Source organism: Canis lupus, chromosome 7 (genome assembly GCF_011100685.1).
Source record: "Canis lupus familiaris isolate Mischka breed German Shepherd chromosome 7, alternate assembly UU_Cfam_GSD_1.0, whole genome shotgun sequence".
In the NCBI taxonomy this organism is placed as follows: Eukaryota; Metazoa; Chordata; class Mammalia; order Carnivora; family Canidae; genus Canis; species Canis lupus.
The window spans coordinates 48,575,835-48,599,925 of record NC_049228.1 but is presented as its reverse complement, the minus strand read 5'-3'; the positions used below and the strand labels follow the sequence as shown (position 1 = coordinate 48,599,925).

The following is a 24,091-nucleotide window of genomic DNA, read 5'->3' as shown; positions in this document are numbered from 1 at the left end:
GGAAAGCCTTATAAATATTTTTGAACTGTGTTTTAGTACATAAATTATCTGGAAATAGTTTGATCCTTTTGGGTATAATTTTTTAAAAAAAATTAAGTGTGACTAGAATAGCATTTTGTCTGGGCACACTCTTGAAGTAATCTGAGATAGTCATCTGTTTCCTGTCCCATGGGTATCATTCTCCTTTATTGCTTGATGTCTAATCTCTTGAAAATTGTTATATATTACCTTTTTATTTTTTCATTATTTTCTTAAAGATTTTATTTATTTATTCTTGAGAGACTGAGAGAGAGAGGCACAGACACAGGCAGAAGGAGAAGCAGCCTCCATGCAGGGAGCCCGATGTGGGACTCGATCCCAGGTCTCCAGGATCACACCCTGGGCTGAAGGCAGCGCTAAACCACTGAGCCACCTGGGCTGCCCTACATTACCTTTTTAAAGTTGGTTTCAGAGAAGGGTAAATCTTACTCTTGTTATTCTATCTTGGCCAGAAGTTAAGTTCCATGGGTGTCCTTAAAAGGGGGGAAAAATCACAAAAAATAAGAAAATGAGGTTTAGAAGATAGATGTCAGGAAATGAGAAAAGACTAGATTCAAATAAGATTAGAGGTATTCATGATAATCTTCAAGAAATATTTATTACCAAGTGGCCAAAATATATATTTCTTTCACATCTAATTCCATCCTACAATTAATACTTAATGCCAACAGTGCTAAAAATTACAACTAGAATAACTAACTGTCCAATATCTAGTCTTAGCTTTCTCCCAGGGCCAATGGAAATAAATAAATAAATAAATAAATAAATAAATAAATAAATAAATAAAATAAACTCCTTTGTCTCATTTCCACTCAATCCCACCTCTTATCCAAGGACGAATTCAGTTGCTTCTGGAATTTCTCTGAAGCTAAACTAACTTCCTCATGTATCCAGTGCTCAGAATGATTAATTTTACTTTCATAGTTGCAAAGAATGTTGTAACTGGAAGAATTTTTAGAAATAAAAATTTCTCATTTTACATGTGGAGAAAGGAAAGTAAGGTACAGAGAACTGATCAGTGCAAGTGGCAGTATGAAGTACAGTATAGTGAAATAGGGAAGGAGTTACTCTTCATGGATCACAGATTGGGGGAAGTCAAGTTTATAAAGATCAGATGACTTGTCCGTGTTTTCTAAGGTGATAGAGTTGGCTCATTTGGGCATAAAGTGTGTGTGTGTTTCCATACTTCTAGTCCTTCCTTAAAAATGAGCTGCTACCTTCTGATCCTTAAATCAGGACTCCTTTTGCAGGAGCCCTGGAGTAACTTATAGAAGACCAAGAACTTTCTGACTCATGTAATTCATGATATTATGATGCAGGATAAAGACATCTCTGGATATCCTATCTCTAAAATATAAATTATGAGCAAGGCTTATATAATAAGAGGGAAACCTCTTCTCCATTGCAACATTTCACATTTCCTTCCAGGTTTACCCCTGCAACACCACCTCTACTATGTGACCTTAATTCAGGTGGTTGTACTAGGTGGTTCCTCATCAACACAGTTGCAGAGTGGGGTTATTCTAGACTTTTTCATACAATTATAGGTACCTGGGCCCTCCTTTTCATGTGCAACATGTATAGACTTGGCAGATATTGAAAGGCACAATACCTTATCATTTGTATCAACTGTGTTAGGAAGCCAAAGATGAAAGTAAAACATCCCAAAAGAAAAGAATTGCAGGTTATAATTAGATGTCTCTGTTTAATAGTTCAAAAAAATATTGGCAGGACATGAGGAGAACTACTAATTAAACTGGCTTTGCTTCCAGATCCCTGGGGTTTGAGAACTCTCCTAATTTCCACAGCAGCTACCACACTCGACATTTTACCCTGGTTGGGTGTAATGCCATCAGAGCAAATCATTTGGAAAACAGAAACAGCAAAGAAAAATTTGGAATAATGAAATGGTCTTGGTGCAATTTATGGTTCCTTTGGCTCAAGGATTCAAAATTTTGAGGGGCACCTGCCTTCAGCTCAGGTGGTGATCATGGGATCCTGGGATCAAGCCCTGGGTTGGGCTCCCTGCTCAGCGGGGAGTCTGCTTCTCCTTCTCCCTCTGCCCTCCCCTCATTTGTGCCCCCCCCAAATAAAATAAATAAAAATCTTTAATAAAAACCCCCAAAGTTTGATATTTCCTTTGGTAATATCCAAAAGAAAAACATACCTGAGATCGCTTCTTAGAGTCTTGTAAGTAGATTTATACTGGCCATGAGATTTAATCATTGATTCCCTGTATGCCTGATTCAGCATTATTGACATACTAGAGGCTCGGGCTGTGTTTGTGGTTGATACACATGCTCCTGAGTAGAGGGTTCTTCCACAATTGGGGTAATGAAAATGTTTTGGAACTAGACAGACTTGGTGGTTATACAGCATTGTGAATGTGCTAGATGCCACTGAATCGTTCACTTTAAAATGGTTAATTTTACCTTATGTAAGTTTCACAAACTTAATTTGGACAAGAGAGGTAGGAGGAGGAGCAACTTGCCTCTAAAAATGAGCCTGTAAGAAAGATCATAACTTTCTAGATTGGAGACTCAGAAAATATACAAATACATTTGTGAGAATTGTGTGTAAAATAAAGTGAGTATGTGTGTTTGTGTGTGTGTCTATGGCACTTATTTTGACTCTCTAGAAAACTGCATATTTACTGAATGCTTTTATGTAATGTTACATGTAATGAGCACTGGGTGTTATATGCACCTGATGATCACTAAATTCTGTCCCTCAAACTAATTATGCACTATATGTTAACTGAATTAAAAAAATAAATATATAATATAATGCTATGAAGTTTTGGATGCAAGAATATTCTAGAAAGATGAGTTCTGGCCATGCAAATACATTTTGTGATAATAATTTTAAAATTTGTGATCAAATGAGATAAAACATCTGAGAAAAAAAAAGACATTTAAAATATTAGGTACAAGGTAATATCCAGGAATTCCTACATCTACAATAGTATTTGCCAAATGATTTTTTAAAAAAACAACAACAAACCGGGCAGCCCTGGTGGCGCAGCGGTTTAGCACCGCCTGCAGCCTGGGGTGTGATCCTGGGGACCGTGGATTGAGTCCCACGTGGGGTTCCCTGCATGGAGCCTGCTTCTGTCTGTGCCTCTGCCCCCCTCTCTCTCTGTGAATAAATAAATAAAAATCTTTAAAAAAATAAATAAATAAATAAATAAATAAACAACAAACCCCAAACATACAAAACATCTTATCATTAACAACATAATAAAGGGGAAGGAGCAAATGACAAGGAGAATGGGACCTCATCTCTGAGGGCCTCCCTCTGGCCCAGGGGATGGCTGTCTGCCTCACTGAGTGCATTTATGTGCAGGAGTGAATGTTGCTCTTCTAGAAACATACAATGAGTGAGTGCTTGCCAAGAAGCCCAGCCCAGCCAGCAGCAGAGCCATTATTAAGCTGTAGCCCTAGAGCCTCCCAGTTTTATTTTATTGTTTCTGGGATGAGAGTGCTCTGCAGCTTTTAGGCAACTTTCTTTCCAAGCAATTAAGTCCCCCCTCCCCATCTCCCAATCTCTGAAGCCGAAGAAAGGAAATAAATAAGAGGGGGGAGGCAGCGGCTTGGTGGGGGCTTCCAGGTTATTTATTACTTTAATAAATCTGGGTTCCTCCCAGCCCGCCTCAGACTCCTGTTTCTGTCAGGCTTGCGAGGACAAATGATCACTTAATTGTGGGGTTTGTGGGCCGAGGTGGGTGCCAGGCGCACTTTATTGTCCAGGAAAGGCTGTTCAGTGAAACAATGCGATAGTGCCCTGGCCAGTACGTCCTTAAACAGAAATTAAAAGCAGAAAACTTCCAAGAAGCCAGTCTCTAACTTGTATTAACCACTCTAGGCAGGGGCCAGTTGTGTCTGGAGCCCAGGGCAAAGTGGAGGAGGTTTAGTGGGAGAAGCAGGAGAGCAGAAGGGGCTGTGGCATCATGTGTGTCCTGTCCCCTGGAGCATGGTTCCTGGCCTGCTCCATTGGGCAGGGGCCGTCATGCCTGGGGCCTGGAGGCCACCCCACTGCCTGGCAATGTGTTCTCATCTGTTGTTTCCCTTGAACTTTATTATGTCCTATGTCCTTTATTTTATATATATATAAAATATAAAATAATAAAATAAATTATATTTTATTATAATTATCTCTTATCTTATGTTTTATTATTTCATATATATATATATATATATATATATATATACCCTGTTCCTATTGCCACATGAGAAGATAGCCAGGGCCCCTGGGACTTGCTTAGGTCCCAGAGTCAAGTGAAAGTCCTGTTGGGCCATGAACACAGGCCATCTCTTCTCAGCTGCTCAGTTTCTCTGGGAGCAGACACCTCTTACCTCAGGCATGATTCCAGCTTGAGTTCATTCAGGCAGCATGATATTCTCTTGTGGGTCAGAGAACATTTTCCCCTTCTGGGTTTAAGGAACAGAGTAAACTGAAGAACTTTGAGTAATGGCCAGTGATCCCGGCTTCTAACAACACGATTGAGGTCACCAGAGAGCAAGTGGAGACTGCAGCTTGCCTCTGCTTACAACTCTGCTGAACCTCTTTGCTCTTTTAACCTCATTTCTTTTTAAATATCTTCTTCTATACCTGTGCCTCCTTATTTGTGGCATTTCCTGATTCCTCCCATCTCCACTGTCCTTAGCCAGGCTCCATCTTTGTCTGTTCTATTCTAGTCTGATGGTTTGCCCATGGTTCTCTTTTCAGTAGAGGACTGAACCTTTTCTCTGCCTTCTTCTACCTATCCCCTCTGCTTTCTTCCCTTCCAACGTGCAGAAACATAAACTTGAAGGGTTATATGTATTTTCAGCACATAAAGGTTGTATTGAATGTATTAGTATTAGCTTTTAATTAAAAATAGCAAGTGTTGGGGTGCCTGGATGGCTCAGTCAGTTAGGCGTCCACCTCTTGATTTCAAGTCAGGTCATGATCTCAGGGTCGTGAGATCAAGTCCCATGTCAGACTTCATGCTCAACGGGGAGTCTGCTTGAGTTTCTCTCCTTTTGCCCCTCCACCCACTCTCTCTCTCTCAAATACCTAAATAAATACTTAAAAAATAGCAGGTGTTGAGCATTTTATATTTCTCTAAGGGGAACAGCACCAAATCAAAATCCTTTTTCGTATGTAGCTCTTGATTTTTTTTTTCTAGAGGATCAGTGGTTCTCAGAAGTGATTTCCTACCCCATTATTAGTCTGTTTGTAACTGACCCACAAGGATTTTTAGAAAATGGAAGAAAAAAAAAGGATTCTCAACATTTTCCTAATCCTGTAGATTATCTGCTCAATCCTGTGTTTCTCAGAATTGTTTGTCTTATTTAGTCCATAGCTGAGAGTGATGTTTTTCTCTTAACAATGCACTTGAATGGAGGGTTGAATAATGACCCTGTCATTCCAATTCTTCCCTCAGTTTTAAAGATGTTTGTTTCCACCATTGCTCTCTACTTACATTCTCCCTTCGTTAAGGAAGATTATCCAAAACTTGGAAATAAGGCAGAAAGAATCTGGCATGCCCCTTTCAATGTCATCCTAGAGCATTTTATAACAAATTCACCCCTAGGTCATCTCACACACTGGAGGAAGGTAACTTTGTTTGGTTTATTATTTGTTATTTGATTAAGGCTCAGATTCTCTAAAATTGAATGCTAAACTGTGGAAGATTTATGTGTTGCAAATGATTTTTATTAGGTGGAAAGGATCTCTCCAGAGGCTAGGGTTTTATTGTCCTGTAGGACATTAACTGGTTTTCCATCTAAGTCTGTAATCTTTTTTTTCCGCTGATATATATCAGTTTCTCAACTCCTTCAAATTGGCTTTGCCATCCTGCTGGTTCTTTTATTAAAGAGTTAAATACATCTTTGACTCATCTCTCTACTCCTATGACAGCTACCTTATTGAAAATGTTCTGATATCTTCAAGTTTAGCTCAGGCGACACTTCATACAGGGACCTTCACTTATTCTTTCAGCAACATCCATCTTGGCTTTCAGAGAGTTTTTGTAATTGATTCAAGTGAGTTAATATCTCTTTATTTACAAAAAGTGTGCTATTTCAGAGGCAGAACCTGTGTTGTATACTTCTTCTATATCCAATTCTTATCCGTCAATGAAAACAGAGACAGTCTCCTTGAATGTTTATTGGATTGGATAGAATGGAGCTGAATCTGTCTCAATTGTCTTCAGCCCTAGGCTCTTAACAATAGGTTGCATGGAAATAGTGCTCACAGAATATTAGTTTCTGGAAATCTCCATTATGGTCTCTTGGGAATATTTACACTGGCTAGCGTTTGCTCTCAAGGCTCTCCATCTCTGGTCCAATTTTGGAGCCCTTCCAGGAATCTCTTGGTAAGCCGCAGAGCATTTTTGAGGCATTTTTCTTAATGCCAGTAAAATGTCATCTGGGTCCCACCTCGGGGTGTTGGGCTAAGAACTAACAGCAGCTCCCCTTTCTCATCTATGAGTTGTACCCACGCTGGCTAGGTGCTGCCTGGGAATTACAGAAAATGTAACATTTGTGCCCTTCTTTTTTTTTTGTTTTCATATGTTGAAATTAATGTGTCATTGTGAAGATTCTAAACAGATGGGAAAAGGTCAAGGTTTCTTTGTTGCTAAGTGTGTTTCCATGGCTACGGCAATGTATGTGCATTACCAGAAAGCCTCGTTTGTTTGGCTGTGGTGGCTCATTAGCGGAGGGAGGAGCCCGCTTTGATGGTTCTGGGTGGTTTATTTCTGTTTTACTTTTCATCTTGTTCTGAGAACCACAGTGATCGGTTGGAACACAAATAAACCTGGGAGCTGTAGGTGAAGAATACCTACAGCAGCTCAGCACTTACATGGAAATAACCCGGTTTAGTTGGGACAGCAGAGCCCAGATGAAAAATGAAGCTGTGTCCAAACAACCCTATATCTGGGTTTTGCTTGTCTCAAGGGCTCAACACTTCATGTAGTGCCTGCCCTTTCTTGTCTTCTACTTCTTGGTACTTTGCTGCCAGTATCTAGGGAAGGCCTCATTTTATTCTGGGTTGTCTGAGAAATGCTGTCTTCCATACCTGTTGAGTTTGTCCTGTCTCACATGATTCTGCTCTGAGATTTCTGCATTTCTGGGATTGTAGTAGGGAGCATGTGAAGAGGGGAGTCCCTAGGGTACCTTGGGTCAGACAGTATTAGCATTGACAGAAGTGACCAAGTTGACCCCACAAGAGGCGTCCGTAGTGAAAATGTTTGCATACAAATGCATGCCGAATTGAGATTTATTTTAAGTAGAATCCAAGAGATTCTGATATGGGTAAAATAGCAGTGAGTGTGTTTGAGCGGTAGGGATGCTAGGAGTCGGACCCATGGCAGGCTGCCTAATTGCTTGCAAGCCAGAAACCCATCAGTAGCTAAAGATTTCAGGGACAAAGCCTAGGTCCCAGTGAGAGGAATTGATAAGGCAGGCTTGTAGGGATACCGTCCAAGGGAGACAGGTTCAAATCTATGTTTCAACCCTAGTGAACACACAAAGTAGGCCCTGATGCTCTGAAGAGCATCTCAGACTTAAGTGTGATGCAGAGGTGATTCCAGATTCCACTATCCACTGGAGTCAGCAAAGTGCCGCTCACCTTCATAAGGACTCCTTTTACATGTGACAGGCCTGAGATGTATTTGTCTTTGCATTTCCACCATCTAGTGTCAGGGCTGCTTGTCAGCAGGGCCCAGTGACCATTTGGTAGTAAATGTGTGATCTGGGATGGCAGCAGTGCTGGAGGGGCAGAGGGTTCGTGCCTCCCACTTTGAATAACGAGCAGAGCCAAGAACTAAGAGCTTCCACAACCTTCCTCTGCTTCTGCAACCCTTGCTCTGTATCTTGGTGTCTCAGGAAAATGATGGATGGGTTCTGGAGTGAAATGCTGGTATGACAAGAGGTACACCAGAGTCACAAGAATGCAGCTGTTCTCCTTTATTGGCCACCAAGACTGGCTGATGTAAGACAATCATCTCTGTTTCCTGGCCGCAGCCCCTCATTGGTCCAATTAGGCTTGCTGTGTTACGGCCCTGGTGTTGATCTTCTTAAATACAAACAGCAGAAAATATCCTGGTATCAGAACTTTAAAAATGAAAGGAATCCATGTTAGTTAATATCTTCAGCTGATACTATGCAAGCACTCCACCTCCACCCGATAGATGAGAAAAATATGTCTGATCTCTCCATTTCTTCTGCCACTGTTATGGTCCAAGCCATCACCATTTCAGGCCTTGGTTTAATTTTTCAGCCTTTGTTGTGTCACCAGTCTTCCCTGCCTCCAGTTCTCCATCTTAATATATCCGGCTCACTGCTGCCGGAATGATTCTTTCTAATACTATCATTCGTCTGCTCAGGAGACTGTTGTGTGCCCTACCATGCACAGGATAAAGAATAAACTCATTAGCTGTCTACTGAAAGCTGTGCAGAAGCCACGTTTATGTTCCATCACCACAAACATAGGATAGGTTGGCTTCTTTGCTCTCCCCCAACTTGGCCATTTTTCCTCCCCAAATGCTACATACTTTCACAGGATGGTTTCCTGCTCTGAGATGTGATCTACTTCTCTATGTCACCTGGATATATTTTTATGCATTGATTGACTCACTTGTGGCATTCCGGGCACGCCTCTCTCATGGGACCTTGACCTTGGCGGGGGTTCGGGAGGGGTAGGGTGGTGGTGCAGAACCTGTGGTTCCCTAGTTTGAGGCATATACATTTGATTGAATGGAATTAACTACAGGTTTCTGCTCATGTTCTTTCTCCTTTGGGAATCTTCTCCTAAACCTTGCCTCCAGCCATGTTTCCTCCAACTGCCCTGCATTCTGTAACTTATTGAGTTCTTTTTATCTCTCAAGATCCTGCTTATACATCAAGCTGTTTGTGAAACCTCACCAAGCTCTCTCCCCTCCGTTTACCTTCGTTGCAAGCAGTTGGGGAGAAGCAGCCAGGTTACTCAGAGTTGTGTTTTCACACTACAGCCCAGGTCCCCCATGCTTGTTTGGGGGATGAATATTATTAATTTTAATTATTTTTAAAAATATTTTATTTATTCATGAAAGACACAGAGAGAGGCAGAGATATAGGCAGAGGAAGAAGCAGGCTCCCTGTGGGGACCCCCATCTGGGACTCGATCTTGGAACTTCAGGGTCACACCCTGAGCCCAAGGCAGATGCTCAACCACTGAGCCACTCAGGTGCCCCTATAAGTTTTAATTCTGAGACACTATACAAGGAGATTATATAGGTAGGGCTGGCAACACTGACTTTTTTTTTTTTTTTTAAATACATGAAGGGATAAGATTTGCATGAAATGGAATCTGGCCAAGATCAGAGTTGGAAAGAAGAAGATGTGGAATTCAGATCATTATTTATGAATTCAACTGAATGATTTTTTCACTGTTTCCATAGTGAGGTGATTGCCAGAGGCCCCTCCCCACAGATTCTAGAAATCCTAGCTATCCACCTGGATTGCCCCAAGCTTTCAGTATGATGCTTCCATATCCCCCTCACCCCTGAGCCTCCACTGATCTCTGGCTTCTCTGTCAGTTGGCCGGGCTATTTGTATGCGTGTTGACATTTGTGGAGTTCCTAGGTACTAGAGATTTCATAGTTGTTATGCAATTCTTACAAAAACTCTTTTCCCTACCTATTTATTATCTCTTATTAATGTCACGTATTTCGAAAATTTCTCAGTAGGAGAATAAAAGCTTTTAGTAGATATTTGTATCAACCTACTTGTAAGAGAAGCCACACTCCAATTCTTATCTTCTGTCTCTGATTCCATGGTATTTCCATCAAGACCACACTGCCCAATTAAGGAGCAGAGGGAGTTAGGGCCTCTTGGATGTGAGTGTGTCACATTCTTAATAACACATATTTGAAAAATTCCTTGTATTCTCCACCTTTTAGAAATCCTCCTTCTTTGGGAATCTAACAAGCAACTGACCAAACACTAAAATGGAAGATCATCTTTGGCCCATTTTGTTCTTCGTAAAACAAGAAAAGCACAATTTCTTTATCAGTAAGTACATTTTTTTTTTCTGCCTGTTGCACAACTCTATTTCAAAAGTCCCTATCCTTTTGGTGCAAGTGCTATGTTATTAGATAACCCAGCTCTACCGGAGCAAAATGACAAGGGAAGAGAGGCATTCTCCTGAAAATACCTGTTCGATATGTTGTTCTTGAATATACCTTCTGCCATGGGCAGTGTTTCTTTTTTCTGTGAAGTTGAGGTATTAAGGGAATGTGGGCTTTCTCTAACAACAAAAAAGAGAGCGTGGAATTTGGGGGGAAAGAAACATATTTCAAAGCTATTTAACATCAAGAAACTCATGCAACTCAGTAGATAGGGCATGTTAGAAATAATATTGTGTGCTCTGGCCAAAATTACTTAATTATCTGGATCTTTTCTGGACCTGGAAGGTCACTTTGTCCACATGATTATAAAGGGCCCAAGTTTAAACACAAATTACATAAATGGTCACTTGCTTGGAGAAGCTTAAAGAGATGAGAGATGAGTGATGGAATCATTGATTTAAAGGGCTATAAGAAATCTTAGAGAGTATCCTCTGGAATGATGTTTTGCAAACCACTGGTCATAACCCTTTAGTTAGGCATGAAATCAATTTAATGACAGCATTTTAAAAATTAGAATAGAACAGACCAGTACAGCAGAGTGCACTGCATATAATATTAGTGAGTTTTCATGGAATTTTTATTTTTATGCATACATACTCAGTGTTCAATTTAAAACATATCTGTATATTTCTTACAGTGGGTCATATCAAAATTCTTAAAACCCATTACCCACTAAATTACATGAGAACAGGGAACTGAATGTCCTATGGCTAGCACCCAAAAAAGGTATTCAAAAAATATTTGTTGACTGATCTAGTCCACCTCTTTTATCTTACAGTCATAACACTGTGGCCTAGAAAGGTGAAATGCTTTCTCTAAAATCATAAAACTGGTTCATGACAGAGTCAGGAGTTCTTGGTACTGAGTTATAACCTAAAATGCTTCTACTGTTTCTTTTTCTTTTTCTCTTTTTTTAAGATTTTATTTATTTTTGACACACACACACGCAGAGAGAGAGAGAAGAGGCAGAGACACAGGCAGAGGGAGAAGCAGCCTCCATGCAGGGAGCCCGACGTGGGACTCAATCCTGGGACTCCAGGATCACGCCCTGGGCTGAAGGCGACGCTAAACCACTGAGTCACCCAGGCTGCCCTACTCTATCTTTCAAGAAAAACTTTTTGGTAGCATTGTCATTGCATTGGCAATTGAAACCATTTCCCTTAAAACATGAATCCCCTGGGGTGCCTGTATGGCTCAGTCGAGCCTGTGCTGAGCATGGAGCCTGCTTAAGATTCTCCCCAGGACTCTGGGGTCGCTCAGTGGTTAAGTGTCTGCCTTCAGCCCAGGGCATGATCCTGGAATCCTGGGATTGGGTCCCACATTGGGTTCCCTGCATGGAGCCTGCTTCTCTCTCTGCCTATGTCTCTGCCTCTCTCTCTCTCTCTCTCTCTCTGCGTCTCTCATGAATAAATAAATAAAATCTTAAAAAAAAAAAAAGATTCTCTCTCTCCCTCTGTCCCCTGCCACCATGCTCTCTCTCTCCTTCTCCGAAAATTTTTTAAAAATTAAAAAAATATATATCATATTAGAAAATGTCATAAAATGTGAATCCCCTTTCCATGGATTTGATATATTCCTGGTCTCCCCAGGGCTTGTGGGTCTTCCTACTATACCCATTCACCTTTGCCCTGGGCTTGGTACCTGTCCTCAGACCACTGACTATCATCTCATTCCTGAGCTTGCTTAGACTTTTGGTCATGGTCTCCCTTACTTTGGCCCCTGCCATGTTGTGTTAGATGCCAAACCCCATCACTCAGACATGGTCATCATTAACTCACACTTTTTTAAAAAATTCATTTTGCTTAGTTGTAGTAATATCACAAATTTGCATTTTGCTTTCTTCTACTGACATTTTATTCAAATGCCTATAGCAAGAGGACTCAGAAATAGGGTGGCTTTTCAGAAGACAAAACCCTGAGTTATGTTACATGTTAATTGGATTTTGATTGTAGGAATCTTTATTTCCCAAGAGTAAAGGAGATGCATCTTTATATCAGGCTATAGAAAACCCAATAGCCATTGAGCCATTGTGTGTTAGAGCAGCGACAGTGGAAACCAACAATCTTCTCCTATTTGGTGCTTCTCTCCATGATGGCATGGCTCTGTCTAGAACCCCTCTTCTCTCCCCCAGTGCTAAGCCACTGTTGGCTGTAAAGGGGAGGATGCCATTGTGAAGTAGTGACTTGTGCTGATGGAGTAATGCACTATTTCTTTTGTACTTGGGTCTTGTTTCAGAGAGGGAAAACTTCTTCCTGTTTTGATAATTAAATAACTCCAGGGACTTGGAAAGACAGAGTAACACAGACTTGTTAAAGAACAAAGGTAAGATGACATATTGTATTTTTTAAAACATCAGATTAGAAGTGAGGTGATTGGAGCTTAATTCTGTCTCCAAAAACTTGTAGTTTGGGGACCAGTCACTTCCTTTGTTTAAACCTCAGTTTTTGCATCTGCAAAATGGAGATTTGGTAAGATCAGTAGTTCTGAACCTTGATATCAGGATCACCTGAAGAGTTAAAAACAAAAACAACAAACTGATAGATGGGCTCTACCTATAGAGATTCTGATTTAAATTGGACTAGTGTGGAGTCCAATTTAGGTATCAAAACAAAATTCCTCAGATTATTATAATGTATAGTTAGGTCTAGGTGACTCAGGGTCTTTCAAGATCTGATCTATTATGATAATTACAGTGAAAGCATGCAGGTATTAGGCAAATAACTATTTTAGCTATGGTAGAAATACAACTCACACTAGAATGAGAAAAAAATGAAAAGAAGATGTTTAATGACTCTGGGCTTCAGGGCTTCCCAGTTTGAACTTTGTTTTCATCTGTGGTTTGATCTTATTTTCTCCTTGATGCAGTTTGGCTCCCAATATTTGCCAAGGAAAGTTGGTGGCCCTGGATTCACCTATTGCAGATTCACCTACTGTGGATTCCTCAGTGGAAAAAGGAATTTCTTCCTTCTAATAACTGTATATCAACTCCAGAGATGGGCTCTCAGTGGTCTTGCTTGGCTCATCTGTCCCTCTCTTGGTGTGTTGGGTTGTGTGATTCACAGTCTCACTAGATGGCAGCCATGGTCATGTCCTAGACAGATCTCTCATCTAGAGTATCTGCTGTGGGGAGCATAGCTGACTGAGTGCCTTGAGCTGCTGTTCCTTTGGATCTACTACATCTTTCGGGCCAGGCCACATTTTCACTGGGCCACTCCCAACCAGTGACCAAGCACAGTGAGGGAACTCAAATCAGGCCATTCCTGTCTGATGAGGGATTCCTCTAATGGGCTCTAGTGAGTTCAGGGGACTCCTCCACCCCCACCATTGGTCTGGCTGAGACTCTCAGAACTGCCTTATAGTCTGAAGCCCTTTCTACCCAATTATTCCTCCCCTTTCTTCTTTTATAGATGCCAGACCTGCATCAGGGTCTAAAATGAAGGTTCTCATTACGTATTTCTGCTCTCTCCTTAATCCTTCACTGGAGTTTCCTCCTAGAAATATCTTGCTTACTCATCCAGACCTAGTGTGTACTTCTGGGAGGACCTGAACTAATTCAAATTAGAAATGTGGAATGAGGAGGAGATGGTTCACCTAGGGAAGGATGTCAGGTGTTTGAAAGAAAACAAATGCCCACTATAGGCTGTATCTTTGGGTCTCTGTCCAGAATGGGTTACTCTATAGAGAGGATACAGGACAAATGATAATACTGAGCAACTAGGCATGTTTCAAACCCTCAGATATCTTTTCAAGGAAACTGATATTCCTAATGGCCAGTGAAACCCTTCAGGACATCAGATCTTAATATGTTGAAGAGTTTGTTAAAACGAACTTAATCAAGATGCACATCCAGAGTTGGTATGTGTATCACTCTGCAGACCTCAGCCTCCAAGCCACTTTTATTACTACCATTACACTACCTATTTGATGTTTCCAGAGCCAATTTAACTTTTTTTTTTTTTTAATTTCAGGAAAGAGAAATACTATTTCTGCTCATTATTTCGGCCTGCAAAAGCTAATATTTTGTTGTATTTGCTTCATATTTGGTTTTTGGCTTTTGTTTAATGATTCCACTTTTTTAGGAATCAGGACCTGAAATGCAAGGTTTTTAGAGGAGAGTAAGCTGAATTCTCCCATTACTCCTCAAGACTTAGCCTCAAGATGTCAGCCCCGTGATCCACTGATTTTCATGGAGTTAATCCACTTGATATTCATGAATTCTTTCTTTGGGGAAAATTATTTGAAAGCTTATTATTATACTAGTGATCCTGAGAGGAGTTACTTTCAAATTTGATCATCTTTTATAAGCTCTTCAATGTGAGCTACTTATTAGCTCAGATTTCTAGCTGGCAGCTTGCTGAGAGCAGGACAAGGAAGGAGCAGTACAGTTGCAGTGAATTTGGGGGCAAGGAGCAGAAATATCTGCAGTACAGGGTGCTGGCTTCACAGGCTGGCTCTAAGGGCCACAAGGGTCATGAGCGTGAGCTATCAGGGGCCACTGGGCACCTCTAGGAGACTATGAAATGAGGAAACAAGGAGATTGAAGAAGACATGGGGGAAGATGACAGCAGAGGTTTTCTGCTTTGTGATTTTGCCTGGGACCTGGCTTGGACTCCGCTCTGCCTTTGCAGCAAGATGTGCAAGAGGTACAGTGACACCCTGAGTAGAACAGGTGGTCACAACCTCCCTTGCTTCTCTCTGGCCAGAAGGAGGCTAATGTCCAGCCCCTGGCGAGGCACACTCGACTCACCAGGCAGAGCACAATGAGCCGAGGATATTTGCCAACTCCCCTGCCCAGCCAAGCTGTGAGACCAACTGTTCCTTATTTTCCAGGCATCGAGCTGCTTATGGAATTTGCTCCTTCAGATAGGAGTTGTATCCAAATTCCTCTCCTCTGGATTTGCTTGATGTCCAAGCCTGAAGTCAAGCCAACATTGGCTATCATATCTTCTCCCAACCACACATTTAACAACCATAATAACCACACCACACATTTATGGTTCACTTCTTGTTTTCCAGGCCCTCTACATATTCTATGTGATTTGATACTAGAAACCAAACTCTATGTTGGGTTGGGAAATGTTATCACCTGTTTGGGGGGTATAAGCCTGAGGTCCAGAGAAGCTAGTATAAAGCCAGTGTCAGGGCTGGGAGTCCATCTATGGTCCAGGGATACCAGTCTTTTACCTCTTGGGAAGAAAATGTACATTCTAATTTTCTACTGGATAATATTTTCACTCTCTATGTCTTTTCTTTTCAGGGTTTTTGTTGTTATTGTTGTTCTCAAGTAGCCAAATGAAGGAAAGGAAGGGTTTTCACATGGTGAGGCCCAAGGCCTATCCACTTGATAGGGCAAAAGTAGAACTTGTTGGAACAGATGGTTATGTTTTATAGGAGGAACATAAGAGCAGAAATAAGAAAACCTTAATTTTAGTTCTGACTTTTCAGTGAATTATCTCTGTGATATTCATAAAATACACTTAACCTCTCTGAGTTTAGTTCTCTTCTTAAGCAGGAATAATACTAACCTGCCATTTATACAGTTAGATTAAACTATAAAATAAAACTGCATTTAAAATTATAAAGCACCATTCAAGTAGAAAGGTATTTTTCTGCATTGTTTTAATTATTTTTACATAGAAGGACAAAATAGATATCTGTTGGAGGAATGAATGAAGAGATGAATGAGTGATTTGGGTTTTTTGAATACTCTACAATTCTACATCTTCTGGAGCTCTTGCAATCTGTGCAATTCTTTGAATCCTCCTTCTTCCCAGTTTTTCACTGATTGAGGTTAGATTGTCTTTTCCCCTTTGCCTTTTACTGGATGATCACTGAAGAACTCAGTGCATGGTCACTATCCATGAACCCTAAGATTGTCTGTGACAGCCCCTCCCCATGCCTGAGAGCACTGAGAAAATACTTTCTGAGCCAAATGGCCTCACTTCCCACTCTGTTCTCCATTCTAGCCAGCAGTTTCTTAGAAGTTGCTGTCACCAAATTTGACTAACAGTGAAAGTCATGGATACTCAGGGAAGTGTAACACACTTACAGATTCAAAGAACCTTAGAGCTAAAGGAGTCTGAGACACCATCTTAACCATCTCCTTATCTTCCAGATGCAGCTCCTGAGGTTCACAAGGATCAAAAGGGCAGTACTGGGCTCACTTCAGCTACTTAATGCCAGAATCACTAAATCCAAGACTCTAGACTTACCAGTGTGGTGGTCTTTCCAATTTCTAATTTTGGGAGGAGACTACAGAATGAGGAAGCCAAAGGAACCTCTGAGACTGTCTGTGCTTGGGGCTTTCCTCAGATACAAGAGTGAATTTCAGAAGGTTTGTGTTTGTTGTGCTCACCTCTCAATTTTGAAGACCTCCTTTTTTTTTTTTTAAGATTTTATTTATTTATTCATGAGAGACACAGAGAGAGAAAGAGAGGCAGAGACACAGGCAGCGGGAGAAGCAGGCTGTGGGACTCAATCCGACATGGGACTCGATCCCGGGTCTCTAGGATCAGGCCCTGGGCTGAAGGCAGCGCTAAACCGCTGAGCCACCTGAGCTGTCTGAAGACCTCCCTTTAAAAACTTCCTTCTTCCAGTTCTATCCCACGGAAGCGAACTCTTCTAGGCAGTATTATTTTTCTGATTTATGCTTTAGGAGACTCAAGATTTAGTGCCTACCTTCTTGTTGTTTGTACACTTTCTATTTTTTATTTCATGGGAGGATGAATTCAGTGGATGACTCACACAGAGCTTATTGAGGAAAATGCTAGAGTGTTGATCCCACCTTTGTTCAATAATTTGGAAATTAGAGATATCTTATCAGGTTTGAACAAGCTGGAGCAGGCTGGAAAACTTCTCAGTGGTCAGATTTCTTTTCTGTCTTTTAGGGGGTGGGATGGGGATGGTCATTGCTTTAAATTTTGTGGGGAGCACAATTGGCTATGATATTGTCTTAGTTTCAGATGCACAGCATAATGATTTGCCATTTGTATACTTTGTGAGATCATCACCACAGATCCAGCCAACACCTACCACCACACACAGCCTCAGTATGCTTTCATATTTATGATCCTCTAAAAGCATTCTTTTTTTCTTGACTTATTCAACAAATATGTCTTGAGTTCCTATTATGTTCCTGGCACTGTAGGTATAGATCACTTAACATAGTTTACAGATCAACTGAAGGTAGTGACTCAGCTAAGCAGGGAGGAAACAAAGCTTAGAGTTGGGGCCTTCTGGTTGTAGGTTCAGTAATCTTTCTGATATATCATGTGGTGGGTCTCTTGACTTCTGCTCTAGGCTCAATTCCTCCAGAATAACACTATGTACTCATAGCATGAAACAATCATATAGATACAAAAGGTCAAAGCTTGGATTTGAATATTGTGGAGTAAGCATGCAGTTAGTGGCTGAATTTCTCACAGTTTAACTGTATGTGTCCCTTCTGATTATTCCACAGCCTTGTTATGCTGGTTGGTAGGTGTTTGAATGTTGTCTGGTTATGACTCCATCAACCCAGGCTGTGATTTCTTTGTTTATTGTTTATTGTCATAAACATTTTTTAATTGTGGTAAGGTACACATAAAATGAAATTTACCACCTTAACCATATTTCAACATACAGTCCAGTGGCCTTAAGTATATACACATCTTGTGCAAGCAATCTCTGGAACCCTTTTCATCTTGTAAAACTGAAGCTCTGTACCCAAGAAACAACAATTCTCCATTCTCCGTACCCACCCCCCAACCCCCAATCCCTGGCAACTACCTGTTTATTTCCTGTCTCTGGCTTTGTTCTGTCAGACAAAGAGTCAGCATTCTGCACCCACACTCTTCTCTTCCTGTCCTCCCCATACAGTTATGCACATGCTCAGTGTCCTTGACATCTGAGCCAAGGATTATACATAAATTATGTTTTCTTTCTTATATATATTTTTTTGTTTTGTCCAGATTTATAATCACCTCATTTTAAAATTTGGTCATTTCTCTCCATATCTATTGCTAATTTTTCCCTCAAAATTTAGTGGCTTCTTACTCAAGGCCTTTATAAGGTTAAACATATCAGACCTTTCATGATCTCCTGGTTTTCTTGGAATGCTTCTCCTGAAGCCCTCTGTTCTTATACCGTTCCTATCTAGATGGGTTGTTTTCTAACAGGCCACATTGTTTTTGGACTGAATTAGCTGTTTAGCTTTGGAAATGGTGTCGGCCAGAACTATGCCAGCTTCTCACTGGTTCTGGTGTGGCTTATTCATTTATTGAACCCTTTTTTTCAGTTGTGCTCTGGGGCCAACCCTATGCCAGGCCATGGAAATGGGTCAGAGGGATGGTGTGGAGAGAGCATAGCACAAACCTCAATTTCTTCTTCTAAAATTGTGACAATAAAGTTTATTTCACAGAGTCCTTCTGAGAATCAATGGTATAAGGTCTGTGGAAGCACTTAATGGTAACTCATGAGAGAAATAAGGGGTGGTATTACTTTTATGCAGGAAAGAGTCAAATAGTCATTGCACATAGCATCCTACTATCCTTGTAGGCAGGTACACTGATCTATAAGCTTCTCTTACATGGGAAATGGATGCTGTTCACTGTTGTATCTTTGGCCCTTTGCACTGTGTCTGACACATGATGTATGTTTGAGGATATAAGGAAGTTGATACCAGAGGAAAAATACAGAAAATAAGTCCTATGGAAGTTCACAGAAGTGAATAAATTCAGTTATATGAAAAGATGTTCCAACAGCATTCATGGAGGCTTAATTGAAGGAAGACCTTTCTAAAAATAGAACTACTAACCATGCAATCAATGTCCAGTAGCAGAATTACTGGGTCATATGGTAATTCTATTTTTTATTTTTTTTAGAGGGGGAAGGAGAAGGGGCTGAGGGACAAGGACAAAGAGAATCTTTATTTATTGAGAGAGAGAGAGAGGAGAGAGAGAGAGAAAGTGAGCGTGAGTGGGGGGAGGGGCCGAGGGAGAAGGGGAGAGAGAATCTTTTTTTTTTTTAAGATTTTATTTATTTATTCATGAGAGACACAGAGAGAGAGAAAGGCAGAGACACAGGCAGAAGGAGAAGCAGGGAGCCTGATGCAGGACTCGATCCCAGGTCTCCAGGATCAGGCCCTGGGCTGAAGGCGGTGCTAAACCGCTGAGCCACCCGGGCTGCATGGGAGAGAGAATCTTAAGTAGACTCCTTTCTGAGCATGAGCCCGACCTCGAGCTCCATTTCAAGATCCATGAGATCAGGACCAGAGTCACAACCAAGAGTCCGATGCTTAACAGGGTCCGTACCCAGTGTGGAGCACTACATGGAGCTTGATCTCATAACCCTAAGATCATAACCTGAGCCAAAACCAAGAGCTGGATGCTTAACTGACTGAGCCACCCAGGTGCCCCTCTATTTTTAATTTTTTGAGGGACCTCCATACTGTTTTCCACAGTGGCTGGACCAGTTTACATTTCTAACAATAGCACATGAAGGTTCCTTTCTGTCCACATCTTTGTCAACACTTACTTTTTCTTGTGTTTTTGGTTTTAGCTGTTTTTATTTCACTCATGTGGAATTTAAGGAACAAGACAGGGACACCTAGGTGGCTCAGTGGTTGAGCATCTGCCTTTGGCTTAGGTCATGATCCCAGGGCCCTGGGATCAAGTCCCACATCAAGCTCCCTGTGGGGAGCCTGCTTCTCTCTCTGCTTACGTCTCTACTTCTCTATGTCTCTCATGGACAAATAAATAAAATCTTTAAAAAAAATAAGAGAAATGAGCACTAATGATAAAAAGAGACAAAAAAACAAAACAAAACAAAAGATTCTTACTACAGAGAACAAACTGCAGAAGTGGGTGGGGTCATGGGTGAAACAGTGTCATTATATAAGAGACACTTATCCTGATGGACACTGAGAAATGTATCGAATTGTCAAATCATTGTATTGTACACCCGAAACTAACACTGTATGTTAACTATACTTGAATTAAAACAAAAGACAAAACAACTTAAAAAAATCTGTGCTGCATGTAATAAAAATATAATAATCTTGTATGGGTGTATGGCTGCACATTTTCAAAGTAATTTTACAATAATCCCTTCATTTGATTCTTACTATGATTATAGTACTGTGAAAGTGATAATAATACATGCTAAGCACTATTCTACATATATTATTAATATATTATTACATTATATCAATTATTAATACAATACATGTAAATTCATTCAATACTCACAAAACCTTGTGAAGCAGGTCACTATGATCATCTCTGTAAGACAGACAATGAAACTAAGGCGCAGGAAGTTAAACAACCTCCCTAAGGTCACACAGCTTAAAAGTGGCAGAGCCGGGATTTGATAACATGCCTTCCAAAGCCCACGTCTGGTGCTCTTAACCATCACACCAAGTTGGGAGAGAAGCAAACCTGAGGCCTTTTGGCCCCGGTGTGAGCCATGCCTAAGTGATGCAGGCACCAGAGAGTGGCCGCCCCTCAAAAGAAGGCAGCTGACCCTCAATTCTGGCTGGTTTTTGCTGGGCTGGACTGCATGTCCACTTTGCCATTTCTGAACATTATGTGGCGTCCTCCAGTTTTTGAGTGTGTCCATTAAGTAAATATATGCTTTCTTGTGTGTGTGTGTGTGTGTGTGAGTGTGAGTGTGAGACAGCAGTGTTTACCCCACACAGACCGGGAGGGCGGTTTGGCTTGCGTGCTCTGCAGGCCCGTGGCCTCCAAGGTCACTGAAGCCTGGGGAAACGCCACCGTTGCAGGCGCGCAGCGAGAGCTTCAGTGACTCGCTTGAGGTGAGAACCGTTATTTGACTCCGGGTGTCACGAAGACCCAGCTTTTATCTTGCTGTCCTACGTGTTCTGTGTCGTGTTTCTGCGAAGGCGGGGTGAAGACAGACATACCTGAAGCGGGAGCCACGCTCCCTTCCATGGAAGGCATCTCATGTTCCCTGGGCTGGGGTGCACCGGCCCGAGGGGGCTCCCGGGTGGCAGTTGGTCAAGCATCCGGCTTTGCTTTTGGCTCAGCTGGTGATGGAGGGTCTTGGGATGGAGCCCCGTGTCCGGCTCTGCGCTCAGCACACGGTCTGCCTAGGACTCTTCCTGCCCCTTCCCCTGCGCTTGCTCTTTCTCTCTCAAAGTACGTAAATGAACCTTTAAGAAAAATGGCCTCGGATTCCTCGTCATTCCTGTCCTGGAGGGATGGAGAACGATTCTGCTCTCCTAGTGAATTGCTTGACCCGAGGAACACGGCAGGAGCGATGCTCTGAGGCTCCCGAGATTAGTTATAAGGGGCCTTAGAGCATCTGGTCGCCGAGCTCTGGGGACCCTTTCCCGGACCGAGCTGCGTGGAGAGGCCCCGGGCTCGGCTCGGCCCGCGGCCACCAGCAGGGCAGGCGCCCGGCCCAGGCTTCAGACACCGCAGGGGCCGCGGAATCCAGGTTCTGGCCTCTGCTACATTCCCGGCCCACAGAGGTGCGAGGCAAGTAAAGCCATGGTTTTAAACCACTACCTTTGGGGGTAGCCCGTGGCTCGGCGGGGGGCACGAGGCCGATACCTTGATGTGGTTCACCGGGGAGCGCCCCAGAGCCGCAGCCTCCCCGCCGCCCCTGTGCAGGGCCTCCCGGGGAGCCCTCAGGCGCCCGGCTTGTAAGAGAGGGCTTGGGAGCTTCCAGAACTTGTTGATTCACTTGTCGTTCGGATGCTGCTGACAGGTAGGAACCCCCGGACCCAGGGGGCGAGTGACACATGGGAGTCTGTGAGCCCGGCCGGGGACTTATGGGACCTTCGGGAGACCAGGGGAGTTGGGAGGGTGGACCAGGCCTCTGGAATGACCGCAGCCCCCCCCCCCCCGGATTGCACCTGGAGTCACAGAGAGGCTTGGAGGGACTGTAGGGGGAAGACAGAGCCAAGTGTGGCCAGGGGCTGCTGCGGCCGACAGGCGGACACTTGTGGGTGCGTCTGTCTCTACCTGGCGCCCCTTCATCTCCATCTTGCAGTAGGTGGTGTGCCAGGGGCTGGGGCTCTAAAAATGAACAAATGTGCCTTTTTCCACAAAAAGCTCCAGACTCAGAGGATGTCTGTGCACGTCCGTACTTACATACATACATTTCCTTTATATACACGCATATATGTATATATACACCTGCATACAAGCATGTGCACTCATATGCATATGTATATGAGAAATAAAATGAATTTATTTCTTGGGCTGAATTTTGTGGAGTATAAATAAAGAAACAGCTTTATTCTTCTTATTTTCTGCAGCATGCTTTAGCTCCTTTCCCTTCCTTGCCTCTTGACGGCATGGTGGGCAGATTCCAGAGCGGTGCTATTCCCTTTACTCACTGTGGACATTGAAGATCCCTTCCAGGTATTCAGAAGCCCAATTCTGTCCTTTTTCAAAACTTCAAGATCTTGTCTAATTTAAAGCCTCTCTTCTCTGAGATTAGGTTGAACTGGTGGCTTGGGGACCAGGGGGAGACCAGTATGATCGGTTTTCTTCTTTTTGTTTCCATGTTTCCCCCTCCTGCTTTGTGTTCCTTCAGGGCTTGGGGGTGCTGTGGGAGAGATGGGGTCAGGCATTAGATACTGTAAAGATAGGGGAGCCCATGGTCCACAAGATTCACGGTTTGCAAGATAGATCCACGCCTTCTGCTGTAGCAGGTGTACAGCTGCTACAGGAGGCACATGGTAGGTTGTTCACAGGTCCTCCTGCCCAGCACCACCATCCTGCCTCCATCAGGATTTCCATAGTGTGGGGGCCACATTCTCTGGATGACTTCTGGCAACCCCCTTCTAGTTCCTATCCTCTCAGGTCAGTCAGAGGCATCCAACCCTCTTAGGCAGGATCTCATCTGGCTGTCTCCAGCTCTTCTGTGTATCATCTGCGCCACACACTTGGCCCACAGGAAACTCACAGGGACAGGTCAAGCCTGACACTGCTCCGCTGTTGTCCGCTGCCCTTTCCCTGCCGTCCTGGGCTCCTGGGCTCCCCTGGCCAGCTCTATGCAGCCTAGGTACTCCAGGTGGGAAGCTGTTCTCAGCCTCCCCGTCCACATGTGGGCCCTAACTCAAGCTCCCCTGGAAAACTCTGTGCTTCCCTTAGACCTGTGGCTGCTGTGAAGCCTGTGATTTGGTGGCACAGGAAGCATCCTGCCAGGGTGTGGTACTCCAGCCTCCTGCTCTTGTAGCTGCCCCAGGATCTATAACTGATGCTCTTCAAGCCCTTCTTCCAGCTCTTGGTTGAGAAAAACCAAGAACTTTCTGTTCCTTCACTGAACTTCCTTTCATATTTCCTGTTCTTTCACATGGGTTGGATGGCAAGGTGGTCTTCAGCTTCTCCCCAGAATGTGCGGGTGTGTACTGGTTGTCCTCAGTTTTAGCCCAGATTCTAAGACAATGGGAGATGTCCCAATAAATACAAACTATTCCCCAGCCACACTAATAATAGTTAAGAGGAGCCAGGCACTAAACAAGCCCAGTGGGAGGCAGAAGGAGGAATGCCTTAGGTGGCCAAGCATCGGGGAAGAGAGAGAGATCTGGAAGGATCAGTGGGGTTTCATCAGGAAAGACAGCAAGGAGGGAATTCCAGGCAGGGACATGAGAACAAGCCTGATGACAGAGAGTTTGGTAAACTCAAAGCACGGCAAGTTGGGTGTGTGAGGGAGGAGTGGCAGTCACAATTGCAGAGGCCAGCTGGACATGGGGAGGGTGGGTGGGAGAGCCACTGACAAACTGTAGGTATGTGGTGCTACTGTATTGTTCACCAACTGGAAAGAGCCTAGGAGATGAAGCAGAGAAAGCACTTAAGAGACTTGTGCCATGTGTAGGTAAAGGATGATGAAGGCCTACTCTAGGCAGGATACACATGGAGAGGAGGGCTGGTTGGAGAAAGATCT

General features: G+C 42.9%; 1 long non-coding RNA gene across 1 annotated transcript; it reads right to left on the bottom strand.

Annotated features, from left to right (window-relative positions):
- Positions 1-7,979: 7,979 nt before the first annotated feature.
- LOC119872586 lies at positions 7,980-20,936 on the bottom strand. The gene is made up of 2 exons (XR_005362445.1): positions 20,422-20,936; positions 7,980-8,141 (listed from the first exon to the last, which is right to left on the bottom strand). It is a non-coding gene; the product is annotated as an uncharacterized LOC119872586 (long non-coding RNA).
- Between the last annotated feature and the right edge of the window lie 3,155 nt (positions 20,937-24,091).